The following is a 6,000-nucleotide window of genomic DNA, read 5'->3' on the forward strand; positions in this document are numbered from 1 at the left end:
ACTTTCAGGAAAAACAGAGATATTACATAACCAGAGGAGAGGCAGAGGAGTATGAGAGGGAGACAAAGGCTGCTCGTCTCCGAGAGGCAGCTAATTAGGCAGTGGTTGCAGCGCTCCCGTACAACCCCCATTATGATTTCGGATATCGCCCGGACCATCCATGGGAGTAGACCAACTTAGGCCAAAATCCTAAGCTTGGGGGAGTACGTGTTTCTCACTGACTTCACATTCTTGCTTGTGCTTTCACTTTGTTCATCGGTGTTCACACTTTGCCACTGTATCATTCATGCTAGTTTATTTCTTTTTCTCGTTTTCTTTTCGTGTGTCTGTCTAGTTTGAGAAAACCCAAAAATATTTTCTTGTTCTTCTTTTGCTTGTTGGGATATTTCCCGTGTAAATAATTTTCCCTTTCTTTGGGTCAAGGTAGAAGACCATGGTTACAATGTTTAGTGGCTCTCGCATGCATATCTGCTTATCTATTAAAGAGCCCTAATACTTTGTCTTCTCCTTTGTGTTTGCCTGCAGATTCCAGCTTTAGTCCAATGAACGAGCACTCTTATTATTGTTCACATCATTCGGTCGTGCAAGTGAAAGGCAATAATGACGATATATGATGAAGTGACTGAGCCTGGAAAAGTTGGTATGAACTCGATCTATTTTGTTTTTGTAAATACGACTATCTCATCGTTCTTGATTCAGCTTTGTTGTGAGAGAAACATGTTTGCAATGACAACTTAGAGATCATAGTTTCTTATGCCATGCTTACTCAGCTAGGAGCTTATAATGGTTTGTCTTGGATGCCCACATGAATGTTGAGTGACTGTGATGTAGTATGATAGGATGGTATCCTGCTTTGAATGATTTAAGTGGTTTGACTTGGCGCATGTTCACGCATGTAGTTGAAACAAATCAACATAGCCTCTATGATATTCATGTTCATGGTGATTTATGTCCTACTCATGCTTGCACTCAATGTTAGTTAATCTCAATGCATTTTGATGACTGTTGTCGCTCTCTAGTTTGTCGCTTCCCAGTCTTTTGCTAGCCTTCACTTGTACTAAGCGGGAATACTGCTTGTGCATCCACTCTCATAAACCCAAAGTTGTTCCATATGAGTCCACCATAGCTACCTATATGCGGTATCTACCTGCCGTTCCAAGTAAATTTGCATGTGCCACTCTCTAAACCTTCAAGAAATAATCTGTTTTGCATGCCCGAACCGCTCATGTGGTGATAGGGGGCTATTAGTATGTGATGACAGTATAGGGGATCAATCGTAATCCTTTCGATAAGTAAGAGTGTCGAACCCAACGAGGAGCAGAAGGATCTGGCAAGTGGTTTTCAGCAAGGTAAAATCTGCAGGCACTGAAATTGTCGGGAACAAGTGATTGTGTGGTGAGATGATTCGTAGCAAGCAACAAGTAACAAAAGGAGCAACGGTGCAGCAGAGTGGCCCAATCCCTTTTGTAGCAAGGGACAAGCCTGGACAAAGTCTTATAGGAGGAAAAACGCTCCCGAGGACACACAGGAATTTTTATCATGCTAGTTTTCATCAAGTTCATATGATTCGCGTTCGTTACTTTGATAGTTTGATATGTGGGTGGACCGGCGCTTGGGTACTACCTTTACTTGGACAAGCATCCCACTTATGATTAACCCCTCTCGCAAGCATCCGCAACTACGAAAGAAGAATTAAGAGAAAGTCTAACCATAGTATTAAACTAGTGGATCCAAATCAGCCCCTTACGAAGCAATGCATAAACTAGGGTTTAAGCTTCTGTCACTCTAGTAACCCATCATCTACTTACTACTTCCCAATGCCTTCCTCTAGGCCCAAATAATGGTGAAGTGTTATGTAGTCGACGTTCACATAACACCACTAGAGGAAAAACAACATGCAACATATCAAATTACCGAACGAATACCAAATTCACATGACTACTATTAGCATGACTTATCCCATGTCCTCAGGAACAAAAGTAAGTACTCACAAAGCATAATCATATTCATGACCAGAGAGGTAATAAGTAGCATCAAGGATCTGAACATAAACTCTTCCACCAAGTAATCCAAGTAGAATCAACTACAAAGAGTAATCAACACTACTAGCAACCTTACAAGTACCAATCGGAGTCGCGGGATGGAGATTGGTTACAAGTGATTGATACGTCTCCGTCATATCTACTTCTGTGAACTCTTTTGCCCTTGTTTTGGACTCTAATTTGCATGATTTGAATGGAACTAACCCGGACTGACGCTGTTTTCAGCAGAATTGCCATGGTGTTGTTTTTGTGCAGAAATGAAAGTTCTCGGAACGTCCTGAAAATTTACGTAGATTTTTTGCTGGAATAAAAGAAAATACCTATGCAAAGTTCCACCAGAGGGGGCGTGCCAGTGGGCCACAAGCCCACAAGCCAGGGCCACCCCCTATGGTCGTGCCATGAGGGCTTGTGGGGCCCACGTGGCACCACCGCCCGCAATCTCATCTATATATCTTCCTTTTCGCCTGGAAAAAAATCAGAGAAAAGGTTTCATCGCGTTTTGCGATACGGAGGCGCCGCCACATCCTGTTCTTCATCTGGAGGGCAGATCTGGAGTCCATTTCGGGCTCCGGAGAGGGGAAATCGTCGCCATCATCATCATCAACCTTCCTCCATCGAAAATTCCATGATGCTCTTCATCGTTCGTGAGTAATCTCATTGTAGGCTTGTTGGACGGTGATGAGTTGGATGAGATCTATCATGTAATCGAGTTAGTTCTTGACGGGGATTGATCCCTAGTATCCACTATGTTCTAGACTGATGTTGCTACTACTTGGCTATGCTTAATGCTTGTCACTACGGCCCGACTGCCATGATTTCAGATCTGAACCTATTATATTGTCGCCAATATATGTGTGTTTTAGATCCTATCTTGCAACTTGTAGTCACCTACTATGTGTTATGACCCGGCAACCCCGGAGTCACAATAGCCGGAACCACTTCCGGAGATGACCCTAGTATGAGGAGTTCATGTATTCACCGCGTGTTAATGCGTTGGTCCGCTTCTTTATTAAAAGGAGAACCTTAATATCCCGTAGTTTCCATAAGGACCCCGCTGCCATGGGAGGGATGGACAATAGATGTCATGCAAGTTCTTTTCCCTAAGCACGTATGACTACATATGGAATACATGCCTACATTAGATTGATGAACGGGAGCTAGCCACATATCTCTCCGTGTTATAACTGTTACATGATGAATCACATCCGTCACACTCATCCATCACCGATCCACTGCCTACGAGTCTTTTACTACTAGTCCTCGCTACGTTACTTTGGCTAGGCTTGTCCCTTGCTACAAGAGGGATTGGGCCACTTTGCTGTTGTCACTACTGTTGTTACTTTGCTGTTGTTACTATTGCTGTTACTTGTTACTTTGCTGCTTCTGCTATTACTGTTCCTTGCTACCCTGCTGTTACATGTTGCAAGACTTTGTTGGCGCCGTTGTCGAGGCTAGGTAAGCGGTACTAACAATCCCGTCAACCAAGGCTTTTTCTCGCACCGTTGCTATCATACTACCTTGCTACTGATACTTTGCTTGCAGACACTAATCTTTCAGGTGTGGTTGAATTGAAAACTCAACTGCTAATACTTGAGAATATTCTTTCGCTTCCCCTTGAGTCGAATCAATAAATTTGGGTTGAATACTCTACCCTCGAAAACTGCTGCGATCCCATGCGCTTGTGGGACATCAAGGCTTTTTCTGGCGCTGTTGCCGGGGAGGCACAACTATATTCCCTGAGTCACTTGGGATTTACGTCTGTTGATCACTATGAGGAATCCGAAAGATCCAAGAACTAAAATCTTACCTTCCACTACGAGGAGAGGTAAGGAACTGCAATCTAGCTCTGCACTTGATTCACCTTCAGTTTTGAGTAAGTTTGGGACTTCGCCTCCTGCTAAAAATCTTGATATGTCGCCTGTGCTTGATGATGCTACTTCTGCTGCTCATGATGCTATGCTTGATACTATGCCTGATGATGCTATGCTTGATACTATGCCTGATGATGCGATGCTTGATACTATGTCTGCTAATGCTATGCTTGATACTATGCCTGCTATGCCTGATACTGCTTTTCCACTTGGTGCATTCCTTGATGCACATATTGCTAGAGTTGCTGCTAGATGTGATGATGGTTCTGAAACTGCTGATACTATTGAAGTAGAACCTGCTACTATGCCTGAAATGCCTGTTATGCCTGATACGTGCTATGTTATGGAGGGAGAGATAGCTGAGGACTTTCTTGCGTGTAAGGATAGCTATGATGTTGAGAAACTTCCATGCAAGTGGAAAGAAAAATCTATGAACGCTAGGATGAAATACGACCCGAAGTTTGCTACTTCACCTATCTTTGTGACCGATAAGGATTATGAATTCCGTGTCGACCCTGAGTTAATCACTCTGGTCGAATCTGATCCTTTTCATGGTTATGAGTCTGAAACGGTTGTACCCCATCTTACCAAACTGCACGATATAGACGCCCTATTCACTAGTGAGGAAAAGATCTGCCACTACCATATCCTCAAGTTGTTTCCTTTCTCGCTAAAGGATGATGCTAAGACTTGGTTCACTTCTCTTGCTCCTGGATGTGTGCGTAGGCCCCAGGACATGGTCTACTACTTCTCTGAAAAATATTTCCCTACCCATAAGAAGCAAGCTGCCTTGCAGAAAATATACAACTTTGCTCAAGCTCAAGAAGAGAGTCTCCCACAAGCTTAGGGGAGGCTCATCCAGCTACTGAATGCTTTGCCTAATCACCCTCCTGAGAAGAACAAAATACTTGATATCTTCTATAATGGACTTACCGATGCTTCTAAAGACCACCTAGATAGTTGCGCTGGTTGTGTTTTTAGGGAATGAACCATAGAACAAGTTGAGATCCTATTGAATAACATCTTGTGCAATGAGAATGCTTGGACTATTCCCGAACCACCTCCTAAGCCAACTCCGAAGAAAAGAGGTATTCTATTCCTCAGTCCTGAAGATATGCAAGAAGCCAAGAAATCTATGCGAGAGAAAGGCATTAAATCTGAAGATGTCAAAAATCTACCACCTATCGAAGAGATCCATGGTCTCGATAACCCGATACAGGTAGTAGAAGTAAATTCTCTGCGTAGGTTTGATGAGAGTGATATTCCTTTTGATAAACCTGCTAGCTTATGCATGGATGAATTTGATAACTTCGTCGCCAAACAACAAAGTTTCAATGATTATGTTAGCACACAATTAGAAAATAATGCTCGTATGCTTAGTCATTTAAGTGCTTGTGTGGATAGAAATGTCAATGATCTTAAGCTTCTGAGTAAACATGCCTCTATGGTTACTACTCAAGTAGAACAAGTACTTAAAGCTCAGAATGACTTGCTCAATGAGTTGAATGACAATGCCGTCAGAGTCGTTACTAGAGGCGGTAGAATGAACCAGGAACCTCTGTACCCTGAGGGTCATCCTAAGAGAGTTGAACAAGATTCCCAAGAAGTTAGCACTGATGCACCTAGTCATCCTAGAAATAAGAAGAAAGATGATAGGAACCTGCACGCTAGCAACCCTGTTGCTGCTACCCCTCAGAGTCCAAACGATGCCTCTATCTCTGATGCTGAAACACAATCTCGTGATGAACATGAGATTAATGATAATATCAGTAGTGATGTTCATGAAGATGCTCAGCCTAGCAATGAAAAGGATGTGGAGATTGAACCTAGTGATGATCTTGATAACCCACAGCCTAAGAATCGAAGATACGATAAGAATGACTTCACTGCTAGGAAGCACGGTAAAGAAAGGGAACCATGGGTTCAGAAACCTATGCCCTTTCCTCCCAAACCATCCAAGAAAAAGGACGATGAGGATTTTGAGCGATTCGTTGAGATGATCAGACCTGTCTTTCTGCAAATGCGTTTGACGAATATACTCAAAATGTCTACGTATGCTAAGTACATGAAAGATATTGTGACTAATA

This window comes from Hordeum vulgare, chromosome 5H (assembly GCF_904849725.1).
Source record: "Hordeum vulgare subsp. vulgare chromosome 5H, MorexV3_pseudomolecules_assembly, whole genome shotgun sequence".
NCBI lineage: Eukaryota > Viridiplantae > Streptophyta > Magnoliopsida > Poales > Poaceae > Hordeum > Hordeum vulgare.